The 20,184-nt window shown below is 38.6% G+C and overlaps 1 long non-coding RNA gene across 1 annotated transcript; it reads right to left on the bottom strand.

Moving 5' to 3' along the window:
- Nucleotides 1-5,438: 5,438 nt before the first annotated feature.
- LOC140074800 (uncharacterized) lies at nucleotides 5,439-7,380 on the bottom strand. The gene is made up of 3 exons (XR_011849279.1): nucleotides 7,297-7,380; nucleotides 6,074-6,170; nucleotides 5,439-5,804 (listed from the first exon to the last, which is right to left on the bottom strand). It is a non-coding gene; the product is annotated as an uncharacterized lncRNA (long non-coding RNA).
- Nucleotides 7,381-20,184: the final 12,804 nt, after the last annotated feature.

Genomic DNA, 20,184 nt, shown 5'->3' with positions numbered 1-20,184 from the left:
TTTCTCTCTTCTAGGTGTAGAGGATGCCCCTTGTCTATGGAGATGCTAGAGCTGCCTCTTCTCTAGGTGTAGAGAATATCCCCTATCTATGGTTATGTCAGAACCACTTTTTCTATAGGTGTAGAGGATGTTCCCTTTCTATGGTGATGGTAGAGCTATCTCTCTTCTAGGTATAGATGATGCCCCCTGTCTTTGGTGATGATAGAACTATCTCTTCTCTGGGTGAAAAGGATTCTACCTGTCTATGGTGATGGTAAAACAACCTCACCTCTAGGTGTAGAGGATGTTCCCTGTCTATGGTGATGGTAAAACAACCTCTCCTCTAGGTGTAGAGGATGCCCCCTGTCTATGGTGATGGTAGAACCTCCTCTCCTCTAGGTGTAGATGATGCCCCCTGTCTATAGTTATGGTAGAACCTCCTCTACTCTAGGTGTAGAGGATGCCCCCTGTCTATAGTTATGGTAGAACCTCCTCTCCTCTAGGTGTAGAGGATGCCCCCTGCCTACGGCATTGGTAGAACAGTTTCTCCTCTTGATCTAAAGGACGCTCCCCGTCTATGGTGATGCTAGAACTGCCTCCCCTCTAGGTGTGGAGGTTGCCCCCATGCTTACAGGCCTAGGTTAAAAAGAGCATAAGCAATATCTGCCCATTCATGCATTTTTACATTGTACTTACATCTTTCAGTAGACATCTCTTTACTAAGCTGACTCTCAAAGATGAATATCAATATTATGAAGTCATATAAAGTGGTCCCAGGGCAGAAGGTGGCGGTAAGATGCACTGGATATCACTAAAGATTTCTGCACAACACTGCACATTATGTTGGTGCTACAAATGCAAAGAAATACATGGAAGCAATAAATACACAAATCTTCTGCTGCTGCTTTCTTTATCTAAATGAAAAGCTCCGGGATGTTTCCTCGGCTGAAAGGAAACAATGTAATAGCGACAAATTAACATTTCAGCCAAGTACATTAAAATAATTTCCACTTTACAAACTACACTTATGTGGCTTTATTCCCATTTTCATTGCTTATTTTTCGTAAACCGCTTAAATCAGACGTGAAGAGGATCGGTATTCCATAAGGGGAGATTCTTTTTTTAGCAAAGAATTTAAAATGCGCATATTCTGTTTTGTGAGAAATTGCTGCTTCATTGTTTTATTTATTATGTGCTTCAAATGTATAAATCTACAAAATCCGGGCAGGAGCGGCAACTCTCATGAAGGGTCTCATGCTCAGAGTATGGCTTCTTTGGAGACTCGGAGGCGAGTATTAAACAAGGTATGAAATATTAATCATTAGAAAGTATTAAAAATCTCACATATTGCAAGCGGCAAAGGGGAATCGTACACTAATGATATATTAAACATCATGATTCACAGCTAATCATGCTTCATAGCTAGTATAAGGATATACAAGAAATATTTTACTCAGGCTACATTCACACAAACGTATGGGAGACGTATATATATGGGCAACGTTTATACGGCGTATATACATACCTCATACACGTCAATGGGCTCACAGCGCCCTACGGGAGCGGTATGGTGCGACGCTCATCTCCTCCTCTCCCCCCCGGCGCCGATGTATGCTGTAGTAGGATATGGTGGACATACATTGTGTGAATGTAGCCTTAAAGGGGTTGTGGCACAACAAACAGTCATACCCAGTGTGCAGTGTCTGCTTGTCAGGGGTCCAAGCACTGGGGCCCCGAGTGTTCATGAGGACATGAGACTAATGAAGTGCCCAATACCAAATGAAGACAAAATCGGCATGATCAACCTACAAGCCGTTTGCTTCAATGTGAATGATGGATTACATGTTGTAGGCCATCCAAAAAATCCCATAGAAAAGATTCTAACAAAGGTCAAGCATGGGTGCCTAGTATTATGCACTTTAGGAGACATTTGCTTGCATGTTCTCCTATTTTATAGCTAGTATAACCAAAATCATAACATTTTTTACTTAAAGGAAATCTACCATCAAAGTCGAGCATGATAAACCATTACTCATAGATCCAGGCACCGTGACTGGGGTAATCTTCTTATATTTGTTATTCATGGCATCCTTCCTTACAAAATAAACATTTAAAATGATGTTAATGATTTAATGATGATACCAAGCCCCTTTCTGGATCTGGCTCGTTAGCATAATTTTAAAGTTACTTTTTAGAGAAAGGAGGCTATGGATATCAAATATAAGAAGATTACCACAGTCACGGTGCCTGGATCTATGAGTAATGTCCCTGGTTTAGCATGTTTGATTTTAATGGTAGATTTCGATGGCGTCAAAGTAGAGTTTGTTATCTTCCCTAACACAGGATAAGTATAAGTAAGTGGGGTCCAACAAGTAAGACACCCAAATAATGACAGGGAACTTAAAGTCCCTTGAAGTGCCAAGGATTGAGCGATTGGAAAAAATCCCTGGATGAGCGGTGTCCAGAGTGATTTTGGCGTTATGTGCTGGAAGGTCAGTAAGGTAGTTACCAATTTAAGCAAGAAGGAGTCCTGTATAATTAGAAGATGAAGGAGTGCCGGACATACCATTTATGTGCACAGAAGCCCTGGCACTAATTAGCATGTTTATAAAAAGCGATTTTTCTCTCTGATACTGCCATTTAAAGCATAATGAAGACATTGGGGCTCATTTACTTACCCGGTCCATTCGCGATCCAGCGGCACGTTGTCCGACGTTGATTCGGAGCTTGCTGGGATTCACTAAGGTCGTGCGCCCTTTAACCACTAGGTGTGGCTGCTGCGCCGACGTCCGCGGGAGTTCACCATCCTATTCCTGGTGCATGTAAGTGCGTTTCAAGCGACACATTTTTTTTTAAATACCGCGGTTTTTCCAAATCTGTTGGGTTTTCCGACGGCCACGCCCCACGATTTCCGTCGCATGTGCCAAAAACTAAGGCCAAAACAGCGCAAACTGGTAATTTTCAGGAAACCCGGCGAAAATGAGCGATTCGAGCCCTTAGCAAATGACCCCTATTATCTGTTATATAGAAAAAAAACCCCTACCTGTAAGTATATATAATTAAATCATGGTATTTTTCCTTTAACTACATCCCTAAATAAATCCAGATCTCGTTTTAGATCCCAAAATAAATTCAGATCTCGGACTAGACCCTTGCATTAAACAGACCCCAGACCAGAATGCTTAACACATGAAGATCCTAGATACAGCCCAACATTTTAACATACCCCAAAATTAATAAGACCCCAGACCAGAAACCTATCAGATGCCACACTAAGTAGGTCCCCAAACCATCAATTTATATCAACTAGAGACCATAGGAGACTAGACCTTAGTTTCTCAAAGTTTCCAGTTTTTCATCCAAAGAAGAGCAATAAAAATTGTAAAATATATTTGGTGTTAGTAAAAATTTACTTTTATATTTTCATACTTAGATTTTTTAGCCTTTTCTATCATGGTTTAAACATCATCCTCTTACTTGAAGAAGGGGAATATTGGTGGCATCAACCCTTGGGTGTCTACACTCAACTTTCTGAACATAGAGCATTCGGCCAATGTTTTAATAATAGTGACAGTCTCGAAAGGCCCAAATAAAAGAGCACTTGAGGCCTTGTATTTTCCTTTTATCCTTCTCATCTAAAATAGGTTTCTTTCCTGTCTTTCATTTTATGGTATATTTCTACAGAAGTTTCACTGCAAAAATACTGTTTCTCGATGACTGCAGGGAAGTGAGCCCCCTAAGAGCCAGTTTCAGATTAACACAAACCATTTTTCATTCTTTGGTTATGTTTTTCATCTCAAAAGACTTTCCCTTTCTGTTATTTTCAAGGTATCGCTCAGTATGAAGCTCGATGTGCTAAGGTGTTTCATTGACTGCAGTGAAGTGAACTCAAATAGTCTAACTTGAGAATGACATTTTGTTGAATTAATTTCATTCCTGGGTGGATAGGTGAAAATATGTTTCCTTTTCATGAGAAACTATTTTCTCTCCTATAAATGGTATCGGCCAAGCACATGACGGCGACACTTAATTATCTCTGTTACTTTACTGTATTTGCACAAACATGTTAATTGATGTCATTTTGATGCATAAAAATGAATGTCAATTTAAGATGAAGCGGCAAACTCCTTCATTTTAACAATGTTTCGAGTCACCCGTAATTGATAATTAAAATTAAAATATTATATAATGGAGAAGAAGGGAAAACAAGAAAATAAGGACATCGTTTGTCTAATGAATTCTAATTATTTTAATTAGCTACACGGAAAACCTTGTATTTGTTGGTAATGTTGACCTTAGTATGAGGAATTTCTTGAGATTACTTTTGTGTTATTTTATATAGTTGATATCAGGCTGAAACACAAAAGGAAGTTGTAGCGGAAACGGTTGTTGACAAATTTATAATAATTATTCAAAATAATTATTTTTTAAAAACTAAAAAAAATTACTCTTCACACAAAGTTCATGGATTTTCACACATGTTTCTAAAAATATATATGAACACTCTTGACAAATACCATGACCATCAAATTACTTCTGCAATCTCCCTACAGGAAAATCATTGGGGCACATGGATCTTAAGGTTATTTTTTTGGCTTTCTGCTGGTCAGATGTATTTTAGTTGTTTTTCCCTTATTAAAACATGTGAAATTTGAGGAGCTAAAGGTTTAAATGAATTTGCAACTTTTTTAACAAACGTTAAGCTATTTCCTATGCCTGATAGGGGGCATGTGCGGATTTGTGCAAAATATGCACTTTTTTTACATATCTAAAATCGTGTGATAACTCAGTGACCCCTTTAGAAAACTGAACCACTTCAAACTTTAAAGGGATATTGTCTTATGCACATAAAAAAATAGCAAAAGTGCACATGCACCATAAAGAGTAACAAATAAATGCTAAAATCTTGAGCCAAAAAGTAGATACATGTGCCACACTGTGTTACAAACAGTGAAATTAAATCTAACGCTTCTCATCTGTGATCTCTGTGATCTACTAAATAGTTCCACACAATCATTTAAGTTATTTACTTATAATTAAACTTGTACCAAGTTCTGCTTAAATGAGTGTTTAAACCACTTAAGAGCTCATGATAAGAGATGCGTGCCGAGCTATCAGGCTATTTCTCTGGAAAGATTTCCTGCAGTGACTATAAGCTGATGTATCTACAGAAAAAAAAACAAGAAACATTTTTATTAAAGGCCAATTAGGAAGATCAAACAGATTTTCAAACTGTTCTTGTTTCAAACTTAGGAGAATGTAGGAGAGTTTGTACACTAAAGTCTTCTGCCTTGGCACCAAAACCACAGTTTTTCCCACCCTGAATAACTAAAACAAATCACCATAACTTTTTAGTAGTCCACATAGCTTTTCATTAATATAGTGAATTCCAAAATGCCATTAGCATTTAACCCATAGGCACTTGCACTGACGGTTTGGCAAGATAGTTAACACTCGTGATCGGTGCCTGCACCAATCGTGGTCGTTACTGACTGGGTTTGGTACCCAGAAACAGAAAGATTTTTTAAATTCAGGTTTAGCAAACTTGCCGAATCTGAATTTCAAAGGATGCGCTCTTCATTACTCTTCCCTCAACCTAGAGATAAGTATTGGGTTAATTTTATAATAATTCAGATATAAAAAAAATATGTTTCTTCCATTACAATATCCACAAATGTTTACCAGTAATATGTAGACAGTTCATATATAACACATGGAGAGGTAAAAGCTTTGGGTTTGCCTGCTGTTTTTGTTGACTGAAGTACTTGATTGATTTTGTGGTAGGACTTCCTGAAACAGCTCGTCCAATGATAATATTTTCTCAACTGTAAAGAAAGTGCAGTGGGATGTAAGGTCAATTTGATGAGAAAACCACTTAAGTGGTGGTTATTGTATTTTTTTCTGATTTTTTTTTTCCATTTTTTTGTAGCTAATGTGACTCTTGTGGAACCAACAACGAGCAAGTAAACCAAGATGCTCATTCTGTATTGTTGATTTCTATAGGTTTACATACATACAATGTTTTCATGGAATGAGATGTTTTAATGTTGCTGTTGAAGCTCTGAGCAATTCATATGGATATTGGTAGACTTACCTTTCCCCCTATTGTGTGGAATACTCAGTTTTCAGCTTTGTACAGTATATAGATTCTGTTGCCTGGAGAACTCTGGGATAAGCAATAGGTGGAGGTCCTAGGTGTAATTAGAACAAATACATCATTTGTTCATGTACCATGAACAATTACAGACCACAAAAAGGTGTAACCCTGTAACATCTTCTTTACTTTTACCACTTTTGCAGGCTGAAGCGGTTGTTGTTTTAGTGACACACAGGTATGACAAGGACTTTAATATCAAGAAGAAATGAGTATCTGCAAAACATTTGGGGGGTCTGTATTTGTTCATGTGTTCTTTATTTGGAAATGTATTAATCTAGAAAGTTTGGAGTTTATGAGCTGTCTCTTTAAAAGTGCAAGTTACAGTAAGACTTATACAAAGTAAGTTGTGTCATGATGACATGTATTTTTCTTCCAAAAAATGTGTGTGTGTGTGGGGAGAGGGGGGAAAGGGGGGGGGGGTGTTAAGAACACCCCCTTAATTACACTGCCAAAGAAAACTTAAGTGTCCTCTGCATCTAATGGCCATCTAGGTACAGATATGTTAACCCCTATCTAACCTTGAATTTGTTGAAGAGATTCTCAAGACTAAAAACTGGTTGACCACACATGGACACGTATAGGACAATTACTGTATTTAGGGAATGTGTGTAAAGCATGTTGCTTTGAAAATCTGATCATCCCATGACAAACATATACCTAGGGCAGTGATGGCTAACCTATGGCACTGGTGCCAGAGGTGGCACTCAGAGCCCTTTCTGTGGGCACCCAGGCCATCACCAGAGAGGACTCCAGGCATCTTCCTGCAGTCCCAGACAGCCCAGGACTTGCTGTGCAGAGGTATTTTAAAGTGACAGCTCTACCTGGGACTATTTTCTGCTTTATTGGTGTCCTCAGAGTGATGGTATCAATGAAAACTGTGACAGAGAAGGGAGTATAAATCACAAATTAAATTTCTGTGTTGGCACTTTGCGATAAATAAGCGGGACTTGGTTGTAGTTTGGGCACTCGGTCTCTAAAAGGTTTGCCATCACTGACCTAGGACATGTTCAGCTAGGAGGACCTGTAAGGACATGAGTATCATAGATAGACTCCATATCTAATCTCTGCTATGTGTATAATCTCACTACAATAATAAAGTGTGTCATGCACACACCATCACGTAAACCCCTATCTTCAATTCCGGTCACATTTTAACATACCTGCTTTACTATACCATCAGATGTCCTTTGTCATGCATCGCTTTTATCAGTAGGAACACTACAATAAATGACTTCATTTCTTCCCTCTTTCTACAAAAAAAAAAAAAAAATCAAAGAGGATTACATTTGGCGGCAATTAAAATGCAAAGCCCATCATTTACTTTGCAGTTCATTCAAAGGCCATCAATTAAATATGCAGTTTGTAGTTTTCCTCTTTTAGAAATGAAACGCGGAAATAAAATGGAGAGTGTTGTTCGGAATCCGTCTCGGCATGTTTGGTACTTTAAATGTTGTCAATGCTGGTGACACAGAAAGGTCTCAGGCTCATTCGTGTGGAATGGGGAAGTTGTCTCAAATGTTCTCGCCATGGCAAAGCTAATGAGAAATCACTTTGTCTGGCGTTGAAGTCTCAAATACGCAAATATGTTAGACTCCCAAATTTAAGTGATTAGCATGTTAGTGTAGCAATTTGAGATCAGCCTGCATTGAAGACTTGAATTCAGTAAACTCAAGGAGTTGACCTTAGTTGAGAGGACCATTAGCTCCTCAAAAGGGAGGGTTTGGTTTAAGGAAAATCCTGTTCAGAGTCTCCATCTATTAGCTAGACAGGCAACATAACAGTCCTAATGGCATATCTACACATTCACATCACAATGAAGTCAATGGGAAATAGACATGTGACAAAGGGGCATCAACACAGCCAAGAAGAAATATGGTTTTACCATAGACATAGACAGGGATTCTTCACTGTAAGAGCAATACGACTAGAACACTCCCTGCCAAAGGATGTTGAGGTGGGGTCTTTTATTAATTGTATTTTTATGGAGGGTATTTTTCAAACTGTACAGAGAAACAAACAACAGAGAAAAAGAACAAAGTAAGAAAAAACCCTAATTTGAAGAAAATATTAGGCTGCTACATTACAAGGCATATTTTTACAAAGAAAGGCACAGTATAATGAACAAGATAGTTTCTATGGTGACGATAAGTAGCAGTTTAGCGTAGGTAAATAGCCACAGTAAGGCAATACAAATGTTAGGCTTCTTGTAAGTCATGCTTGATGTTAAGAGGCTACCTTTCAATGTAGCATAAGGAGGAATGGTTTTTAATTTCCCACTTTGGAAAGCATATTCACATATTTCCCACAATGCACAGGGACTACATAGGCGGATATAGGGGCAAGGAAAGGTAGAGTTTACGATTTAGCCTTTCCTGAGCCCAGTAAGTATCTCATCATTCCGAGAAGGAAGTCATATCATTCAAGGACGCTGTGAAGTGTTCCATGTTACAGACCTCCTGAACACTGGCCTGGAGTCCAACATTGTGGGTGGGGAGATCCAATTTCAAGAGAGGGACCCGAAAGCATTGTTGGACCAGAGTATCTCGGGCCCAACAGATAAAATTATCCTGGAGGACCACCCTCTATCAACCCCTAGGAAACAGACTCTAGCAAACTCCAAATTGTGTTGTCTTCTGCTTTACCTTTGGTGTCCAGTATTGGGTTGTCTTCTGCTATACCTCTGGGGATGGCATGGGCCAACCGGACGATCCTCTGACAATTTGGTTGGCTAGTCCAACACTGCAGGATTTTAGGTTGAACTCGGTGGACCTGCATCATTGTTAAACTTACCATGAGTCTGATGACACACTCATCTGTATGTAATACTTAAATTCCTTTACAAATGTCAGATTATAATGGATTGTTGTTAATCACAGTGACTACTTAGTAGGACCCTTTTAAGGGGATTTTGTAACCACATCAATCCTGAGGATAAGTGATCTAGAGTCTTAAATATAGGCAGTCCCCGGATATTCATACAAGATAGGCTTTTGGCTTGCTCTTAAATTGAAATTGTATGTAAGTCAGAAGTAGTATATTTTACAATTGTAACTCCAGACAAATTTTTTTGTCCCAGTAACAATTGGATTTTCAAAATCTTCTGCTGGGAACATGGATTATTAATAAAACTTTATTACAAACACCTTATAGCTGATCATTGGATTCTGGGACTAAAGTGAGGCATCCCAAGAGTTTCACCAGAGGTCACACAGTGGGCAGAGAGGTCTGTCTGTAATTAGGGGGTCTTCTGTATGTCGGTGTCCTTAAGTCGGGAACCGTCTGTAGACATAAATGTGTCTGTGCCACAATTAAAAATGTTGGGTACTGGAAATGCAGAATCCACATGCTGATTCACTACACATTTTCCTAGGATTGATTCTTCCACTGTGTGCAGGGAGCCCTGTACTCCAGAACTTATTTGGTTCTCCACTGAAGCCAGAGTGGTACACCCAGATTTCAGTATGTATTGTGGTCACATCCAGAGGTAATATAGGACACTTTCACTGATCTTTTGATTTTTAGCCACTCAGCCACTCTGCCGTTTCACACAAAATCCCAAGCAATATTAGTAACCTACAAATTCAAAACCAAGACTTTAAATTATTTTTTGCTTTTTTTTCCCCCAGCATGTGTAAGAAATGTGTGTACATACAGTCTACTATCCTGCTATTATACATTTCAACCAGTTATCCTGTGTCAATCAAGTGTCAATCTTGGCACAACCCCTTTAATAATATATTAGTATGCCGTAAGCACTTAAGTTATCAACACAGAGGTTCTCTATAGACTCACATACGGGTTCATGAGAATTGGTTCCAACGCCTTTAGCTCTATCTTTAGCACCATGAACAGCACATTGAACAATAAACGGTGTAAGCTTTTGTGTAACTTGAATCACAAGATTGCGGCAATCATTTTTTGATACCATTCCAGCCTTCTTTGATCTGCTACATGATCCACTTCCCATTGATAAAACTTGCCCTTGATCCAATATGGCAGCTTTCAATATGGCAGCCATGTTCTAGAAATGAAGAAAGCCCTCTCACCCATTGGTTGTTGGGGCAGTTAGATATGTTACTTTCCCTTTAATCTCTGAATTTGAAGGACTGGGTCTTTTAAATTGTCCTGTATTATGAATGTAAATAAATATATTTAAGGGACTTTCCATTTGACTTTATGTTTTTTGTAATGTGTTTGGAAGTGTGTGGGGGAGGATATTATGTAATTTACCAATTTACAACTATTAACATACCTTCTATGACCTTATTATAGTATTCATAAATACAAGCTTAAGGGGGTCTCCAGTCCGCAGGATAGGGCCTACTGTATATTGCTGATTGGTGGGGGTTTCAGTGATGAGATCCGCCTGGATTTTGAGAATGGGGTTCTGTTGTACTCCTGTAATGCTCAAGATACAAAAAGCAGCCGGCATCCATTCATCTCTCGTACCTGGCAATCTTCGTCAGCACCATTGCTCTCTGCATCTCAAACACAACAGGTGTACGGAGTTACAACAGAGGTATGACTGGAGAACCCCTTTAAGGTCCTGGCAGGTAGTTTGTTAATGGACTGTCAGTGAACACATCACCTTCCATCTCCGCGAATTTATAGACAGAAACGGCAGGAGAAATTTTATGACCCAGAAGCTTTACTTTACAGTGACGCAGAACTGCCAATAGATGTATATTGGTAAATTACCTAATAACCCGATTCCCCAACACTTACTCTCACATTGCAAAATATATGATGTAAAGTGGCCAACCCCTTTAAGCATCTATTCCATGTGTATACTTGAGTACTAGTTTCTTCTTGGGGCACATTTACTTACCTGGTCCCTGCACGATCCCCGAGGTGCGTTGTCCGCCGGAATGCACATCTGCCGCGATTCATGAAGATCCTGCGCCCAATATCCTGCATGTGTCGCTTCCCCGCTCAGGTCCGCTGGAGTTCACCATCTTCCTCCCGGTGGATGTAAGTGCTTGGCTTGCGACACAAATTGATTTTGTAAATCCCGAGCGTAGTCCGAATCCTTGTGATCATCCGATGGCCCACCCCCCGATTTGTGTCGTGTGAAACCAGGCGTGATTGCGACACAATATGATCACGTGCGACGCAATCCCTGGCAAGACACCCGAAAACGTCAGAAAACCCGACGGAAATGCGGCTGCGGGACCTTAGTAAATAAGCCCCATAGACATATTTTAATAAATCTGAAATGCATCATCTTCCATCCTTTAAAAACGATGAAATCATTTGGCTCCATTCTCCTTTAAATTAGTATAATGCTATGACACATGTCTCACTTTATCGCTGAACTATGTCCAACTCCCAAAGACAAGTGATCTCTTCTTGTATAACGACCCTGACATAAGGTCTCGTCATAATGAATATGTATGTTCATTTAGAGCAATTATACAAAATCTTTAAAGACATACTTAAGTCATCTTTCATCACTGAGATATTACCGATGTATCGAGAATGAGCAAGAAGGAGACCAGGGCCAAAGATGATCAATAATTACACTAATAAGGATATGCATTACATGGAGGATAGAGCTGGTGAGACATATAAAAAAGCTGAAGTTTCAATTGAACCCACAATAAAATTGTACTTCACTTTTATACACTGGAACTATTTAAGACTTGTTTAAAGATACAGCAATATCCATTCCAATGGGGTCACATACTTAAAATATAATGTACTCATCAGCAGCTCTCATTTCAGATTTAATGGTTTCCATGCCAAATTAGTTTGCAATGACATCGCTATTGTAACTCACTAAGTACCTACAGTTAGATCTTATCAAATAGGGACTAGTATGAAAATAATATTGGACTCACACTGTGCTCTTGGTAAAATTTGTTGTTTAATTTTTAGAATATATTCACCCATTCAAAATGTCTTTCCCCTAGATTTTGGCATGTGAATTATCTCCCAGTAGTCAAGGAGGCGGTAACCTTTTATTTTCCCTGGAGGTGTGTCTATATGTGCAGTATGAGTATAAAAAGTTACCTCCCCCATGGAAAGTATAAAATATGGGTGAGAGATGATGTCAAGATGGGTGCGGATGCGTTCCGGAGGAATGTTGAATGTATGAGTTTGAAGGGTGAAATGTATGTGGAGGAATGACCTAGGTGGGGTAGATGGGTGATTATTACCGATACAGCAACTGGAGGAGGAGTGATGACCAAACAGCAGAGATGAGATGTAGGGGTGGGGTTAATGATGATGTTATTCTGTTGTGATACTGTGTATATTTTTACAGCCATTTGTAGCTGTAGTCATGGAATATGTAACTTAAAGGACATTTACCACCAGGATGAAAGATTGTAGACCAAGCACACTGACATACTGGTGTGTGCCCCCCCTGGCAGAATCTGCTTCTAATGCTCTTTTTTTTTTTTTAAAGGCTTTAAAAATTATGCAAATGAGTCTGAGGTGCTCCAGGCTCCATTAAAACCTATTCATTAGAAAGTCAAGGGATGAGATTGCAAGTGGAGACTGACCCATTATAGAATACTCCAATAACTCCAGGATCTATGACATAAATATGGGCTTTAAAGTTCACACACAGGTAAGTTTACACACAAACACATTCTTGTGTGTGTCACCCTTGTTTTTACAGACTCCTTCACTGTAATGGGTCCATTAATTCATAAAAATGTTTCTGCAACCAAAAAAATTGTGCACTGTTCTATTTGTGGCCCACGGATGGCCAAAAAACATGGACATTTACATAAACACTAAATATGTAACACCATGGGACTTATTTACTAAGGGTCCCACGGCCGCATTTCCCGACTTTTCAGGGATTGTGCGGGGGATTGTGTCGCACATGATTGTTTTGTGTTGCGTGAAAGTCACAAAATGGTTGCGTGCGACACAAATTGGGGGGCGGGCCATTGGACGATCCGACGGATTCGGACTACGCGCGGGATTTAACAATTCAATTTGTATCGCAAGCCATGCACTTACATACACCGGGAGGAAGAAGGTGAACTCCGGCGGACCTGAGCGGGGAAGCGACACATGCAGGATATCGGGCGCACGATCTTCATGAATCGCGGCAGATGTGCATTCCGGCAGACATTTCGGATCGCGCAGGGACCGGGTAAGTAAATGTGCCCACATGTTTCTTCTGTATTTCTAATGCTGTTTCAGGAAAATATATCTTTGTCCAAAAATACCATTTAAATACTAAAATTATCTTTTTTTTCTTCTCATAAAATTCCAGTCTTTGAAAAAAAAAATACATTTTATAAATGAACGTCCATGGGAAATGTCTTTTTTGTTGCAATCGAGCTATTACATTAGAAGAAATGAATGATGATATCATGTCAAGAAAGAAAACCCAGAGGCAAGCTTTAAGTAGTATAAACGGCTAATTTATCCCTTGTCTTCCCAACAGTTTTATTCAATATGTGCCAGCTTTATGGGAAAAAGAAGATAGTAGTTCTTGGAAACTTGAGCCTCTATCACCGTTCGAGATCAAAAATGTATTCATTTTAAAATATTGAGTCGCTAAGCCTGTGTATTTCATTCCAAAAGTATACTAGAAACATTTCAATCAAGCATGTGAGACTGTGGCGGGCAGGTTATTTGGGGAAAGGCATCGAGGAGAATAATGTTGGTGATGCTCGTGACCTATAAGTGACCTGCTCTTGTAGCTAAAGTATTAATTCATGTAGAAGCCTACGAGTAAGAAGTGGTAGTCTGGTCCTAAAAAATAAAAAATGAGGTATATGAAAAAATGTTCTGTAAGAATTACAAATCAACACATCTCCCATTGGAGAGCTTTACTTTCATTCCAAGTAGCGTTTAGCCTGTTGACCCCCCAAGTGTTATCATCTACGAAGCTCATGCATTCCATTATTTAATCTCTCAGATCAATGGTTTTCCAGTGAAGATGTAGACTATTATTTTGTTAAGAAAAAGAGAGGAACCACCAAAAGGTACATCTACTGTTATAACGGAAGTAGGGGCAAAAGGCTAGGATCTGATAGGAGTGGTTGTGGTGGAAACCTTCTGGATGAACTTTGCCATGTCAATATGATTTTTATTATCAAGAGCACCTGAAAGTTGGACTTGAGGGAAAGAAGCTGATCTCAGGTATAGGGCAAAGTATTCTTCTTGAACATTTCTTGATTTTTACATGTTACATTTTGCAGTCACGTCCTTATAATTAAACAGATATTTTATCTGAGCAAAATGAGTTTCAAGAATTTGTGACGTGTAAAGAAAATAATGGGGCAAACCCGGAAAGTGCGGCATTTGGGCCCTTAGTAAATGAGCCCCAATATGTCTACATACATCCCCCACAACATATTTTTGTCTGATCATAAGTACTATATTTAGTAATTAATGGGTCAGACTAAAGTACATCCAGCAACCAGTTTAATAAATAACGCTAATGCAAAATCAAGAAAACCGGCCCCTGAATTGATGCAGAAGTGTGTAACAAAGTTAACTCTGGAAACTTTAATATTAATACATTTAACCTTGATTAACTTTATCTCTCCTAATATATAAATTAGACTTCTTTTTCAGACTTCACAGAGCTGACATCTTTCTAATTAGAAAACTAAATATAAGAAATATGAGAGTAATACCAAATGTTGTATTATTGAAGTTTTCCCGCTAATATTTGGCTGATTAAATTAGTCGACGGACGACATTCAATGTTATTTTCTCATAACAACTTAAGTGTGCAGATTTGCTGATGGTAACTCACAGGCTAAGGATAGAGACACATAGGTCCCAAGAAGGTGTTATTTAATGTTGTTTTGCTGAAGTTATTTTCTTGCTTGTTTGTTACATGTGGACAATTATGGTTCAAACAATAAGGCCATACACATTGGGGGAGATTCATCAAGCTGCCTAAGAGTAAGAATGTGCTTACTTGCCCATGACAACCAATCACAGCTCAGCTTATATTTTACCAGTGGTCATGAATATTTTAAAGGGGATCTGTAATTGGTGGCCATGGGCAACTAAGCACATTCTTACCCTTAGGCAGCTTCATAATTCTCCCTTGTTATACTGATTATTCAAACAATTATCTTCTCCAGATGTTCCATAGAAATGTTTTATCTCTATAATTGTCACAGTCCAGACAACTGAAAAAGCACAATGGAAGGATCAGACATATTGAAAACCTATAGCCCAATCATTAATTATTTTTGATGTCTTGAAATCAGCCCCGGTGTGTATTGGTTTTTGATAAAATCATTGCCTTCAAATGACAAATAATATAATTATATAGCTAAATTAAAGGGTTCCGATATTTTATTTATATTATTTCATTAATAGAGATGAGTGTACTCATTAAGGTTTCAGTTAGACCAAATTCAGCAGTACTGGAGCCGTAACACTACCCCACTCACACCAGTGATTTGCCAGTGGTATTCAAAAAGTGCCAGCACTAATCATGGGTGTCAACGGTAGGGGGGGTCTAGCCGAACCCAAAATTCGTGTTTTGGCACAGACCCAAACACTGCTGGATCAAGTCCACTCATTACTAATCATTAACTAATGTATTATAGTTTGCTACTTGTCAAGGTTTCCCCTCATGCAGATGTTACCTCATACTAATATTCCTCAGATCTGTTTAGACGCAACATGCCAGTTACCTCCATATATTCTGAATTGTGTTTTAACACCTTATTCCCATCAACAAACAAATCTCTAAATGATTTGCACCTGAAAAAAACTGCTGCTACTAATTCCTTCTTTTCTTAACAGTTTGCGATAAATCTATAACTAAGATCAATAATGGCGACCTATGCAAGTCAGGGTCACCCCAAATGTCAATGAAGGGCTCATTTCATGAAAATGGGAAAACAAAAAAATTTTTTTCAAGAAGCAAATATAAATATAATAAAAAACCATGGACAGGTAAAGAGCTCCAAAAATGACCTAAAAGTGGTGTGGAACTCCTTTAAGTGAGTCCACACCAGAGAGAGGTCATGGACAAGTGTGGCCCTTTTGGGTAAACTGTTTTCTCTTTCAAACCTTTCAGATGTAGATATGAAGATATCATTTAAAACTTAATAAACTGTAAAAAAAATTCTAAGCCTTCTGAAATTACTAGTTGTGAAGTCTAATGCTGTGTCTTGGTAGGTCTTCCTTTAGTTTGGGCATGCATAGAGGATGAAATAAATTGAAAATGCAGCATGTTCTTCTATTAACTTATACCTAGAGATTAGTGGACCTGCAGTTTCAGTTCAGGTTGGTGTTCGGCCTATGCGACTCCAACATATTGCCGGATTGGTGGACGAACAGTCAATGGAGAAAATTAACACTCCTTGCTTCTAGCCATGGCGATGATTGGCCAAGGGGACAGGTGTAGTGAAGGGTGAAATGGCTATTAGGAAGGGCCATCAATTTGCTGGATTGGCTGTTCAACCACCAATCAGGCAATATGTCCAGGTTGCAGGGCCCAAACTCAAATGCCAAACCTGAACTGAAACTATGAGTTCCCTCATCTCTGCTTATAACTGATGGGATGCAAAGCAAAATCTGTATCAGGCCTACCTTTATTGTGCATATCATATATAGTATTGTTTCTTCAGTACCATCTACCCCCGCCCCCTTAAAGGAGCTGGTATACCAAACCTTAAAAGAAGAACCTAACGGGATCATCCATATCATACTTGCCCTGGTAAAGTTTTTCGGCAGCTGACGGCAACCATGGGTCATGCAATAAACAGCACTTAGGACTGTCCCATGTTTTGATGGCCTCAGGGGGATAGATGGAGCGATAAACCCATTACTGTATGAACATCTGCACGCCCCTCCAAACACTAAGATGGGAGTGACTATCAAGGTGGGGACAGGCAGACAGTAATGAATGCACAGCTCCATCCATCTGCGGAAATCCAGAAGGACACAGGATGTTACAGGAAATCCCAAATCCTTCTGCCAGTAGGTCACAGGCTCCCAGCAGCTACCAACAAACTTTACTAGGGTAAGAATGATATGGGTGACCCTATTAGGTTTTGTAACCGCTTACCGAAGAGCACCGTAATAGTACAGCGTGCATCGGGTGCTGGTGTATGGGGCTGAGCCCTCTCCATAGCTGATAAGTCTTTGCTGCATATTGCAGTAAAGATTTACCGGTCATACCGGTAAGACTTACCGGAACAGAATAAAATAATTTAATAAATAAAAATTCTGCAGCTTGAACCAGTCATCAGCTGCATCTTATATACATATCCAAGGTGAAAGTCCAAGGTGATTGTCCTGAGAAGCCTGGAGCTCGATATATATTTGGTGTTTACTAGCTAACCTATGGGAGGAGGACATAAGATGGATTAGTAAAGAGAGAGTTGACATTTCATGCAGTTAGCGAGTGTGATAGACTTGCCTAAATAAATGGGTTTTAAGAGCACATTTGAAACTTTGGAGGTTGGGTATTAGTCTGAGAGTCCGGGGGAAGGTCATTCCAGAGAATTGGTGTAGCACGGTGTAAGTCCAGGAGACTTTCATGAGACGTTCAAAGAGCACGGGTTGGGTGATAGACTAAAATGAGAGGTATTCCCCAAGGTGTGTGGGGAGGGCAAAAAAATAATTAGGTTCTTATTCTTAAATCTGGTTTACTATAAGGGGGTCAATCCCTTTAAGTTAGAGCCCTGGCTCTAAATTAGGTGCATACCATATGCATACAGCTGCACAATTTCAGTAAGAAAGTTGGTCCATTGCCACCGTATAATCTGTTAAAGGTTTGGACATAATATGAATTGAGCTAGTTTTGATGTCTTACATTAAAAAGTAGCTCGGTGGCCTCTGTTCTTTTAATCAGTGTGGTCCAAGAGGTTGGACTACAATCAACCAATTATGGTAAAGGAATAAGTGTCAATTGTGGGACGCCTTTATTACCAGTGGATTGTTAGATGGATCGCCATAATGAGGAGGCTCTATGATGAGGGACTCATAATCCATCTTGTACAGGGGCTGAACAAGATGCCTAAAGATGGCTGTATATAGATGCCTAAAGATGGCTGTATATAGATGCCTAAAGATGGCTGTATATAGATGCCTAAAGATGGCTGTATATAGATGCCTAACATGTACAGGAACTACATTTCTTTTTTGCATTTTGGTTGAATACATAATAAGCGAGTTCTAAAATTCAGACCAACTCATTACTGCTAGTTAGCCTGTTATCATGATTCCCCTTTCCATCAACTGACTGATAAATGTATATCATAAATATAACATTTCTATTTGTATATTGTTTCCCATCCTTAATGCTAACGTATAATGACACTACTGTATGGTCTCATTTCCATGGGAAAAAAATAACGCATTTAATTCAATAAATAAATAAACAAACCCTTGGCCGGCAAGTATAGGGACTTGACAAATAAAAAATAATAATATAAAATAATCTGTTATTTACTAATCTGGTCTACTCACCGTAACACATACAAGCCTCATGCATATACTTATGAGGCCAGCTGCTCTGTGGCATGGGAAGATCAGCTTTGAATGAGGCCTTTTTTTCGAGGAGGAACGGTATAGGCTAGTGCTGTCAAAAAAAAAAAAAAAAATACATGCCAATAATACTTGGTGATGGTACATGTTGACTCATATGTCAATGTCAATAATTCAAGTGGATATTTTGATGCAATTGTAATTGTGGAGAGCTGTCTGAAGCAATGTCAGTCAGGCAAGAGAGGTTTGCACTCTATAAAACACATTGGGGCCAATTTATAAAATATTTGTGTTGCTATGAGCACCAATGGGAAGCTTGCCAGCATCGTATAATTTCAGGTAAGAAAAAAAATATTGCATACAAATTTAAGTATAGCAACAAAATAGCAATTCAGAATTTGACTCTTATGGACCTTGACACAATGATTTAATGTCATATGGTTTGTCTCCCATAGTAACTGTATAGGCAGATATATAATACACAACATAAACAACACCTAATTTACACCTCATGTATTATTTACTCTCACTTTATTTATTTTTTTTATGATGAAATTACCAGATGTAAAAAAAAAATCTGGTTTTTGGTTTTAAAGGACAAAAATCTTGACATTTGCATTTATGTGTTTATTTTTGCTAATTTTTTTTTTAAATGCCTTATTATTTAATAATCAAAGACCTCAAATTAACTTACAGTGTTCTAGAAAATACTTGTCACTGTGTCATTAAAAAAAAAAAACCTACTTTTCAATAAATTACTTACCGTAAGTCTGGTGAGATATAAGGGTTAAGCGCTGTGAAAACACCTTGGGCAAGTGAAAATAATAATGAAAATATAGAAGATGTAAGAAATAATTAATACAATGAGTGACATGTTAAGGAATTCATCTTATCAGCGCTTACCAGGAAAGAAAAAAATATATATTTAAAGGGCCTGTAGCAATATTTGTAGCCGATTCCACCATCATCACTGTAAGTAGTAAATGATACCTAAAAATTTACAATAAAGGTCCATCTATATGGGTCAGTGTTCAGCTTATGAAAGTTCATCCATATTTTTTGTCTCCTGAAAGGCATTTACAGGTTTTACAGTCATGTATCTAGGCTCCTTCAAAATCGGACATTGAGTCATAAGGAACTGCCCTCAAGTTTTGTTGAAGATCCAAAATTTCTGATCCCTTTTATGAGTCTCTGTAAACTTCTTTCTAGAGACCTCAAAATGCATGTTGGATAAAGTCATGGTCAAACTACACTGTGGTGAAAAGGATAGGGTAACATCAAAATTAGGATTCCCTTAAAATGACTTGTCCCTAAAACCAGGCCATTATGCTTTGGCCATAAAACCAGTATCCAAAGGAACCAGAACCTATTGTAAAAACCTAATCATCCAGTGGGGGGATGTTAGGAACTTCCATTACTGTTCCCAGTTAAAGGTAATGCCCTGTGTAGTGGAGGTCACATCTAGAAACCCCCATCTTGATTTACACATCAAAGCAATATATGGAATAATTCATATTTCAGCTACACCTGTTCCCCTAATAAGTACATCCAGGTCTCTGCTGTTACTGTATCAAAGGCTTCTAAATAGCAGCACAACAATAATGATAAATTAA

Source organism: Engystomops pustulosus, chromosome 8 (assembly GCF_040894005.1).
Source record: "Engystomops pustulosus chromosome 8, aEngPut4.maternal, whole genome shotgun sequence".
Classification (NCBI taxonomy): domain Eukaryota; kingdom Metazoa; phylum Chordata; class Amphibia; order Anura; family Leptodactylidae; genus Engystomops; species Engystomops pustulosus.
Note: the sequence above shows the minus strand (reverse complement) of the source record. Positions and strands in the feature narration are given on the sequence as shown.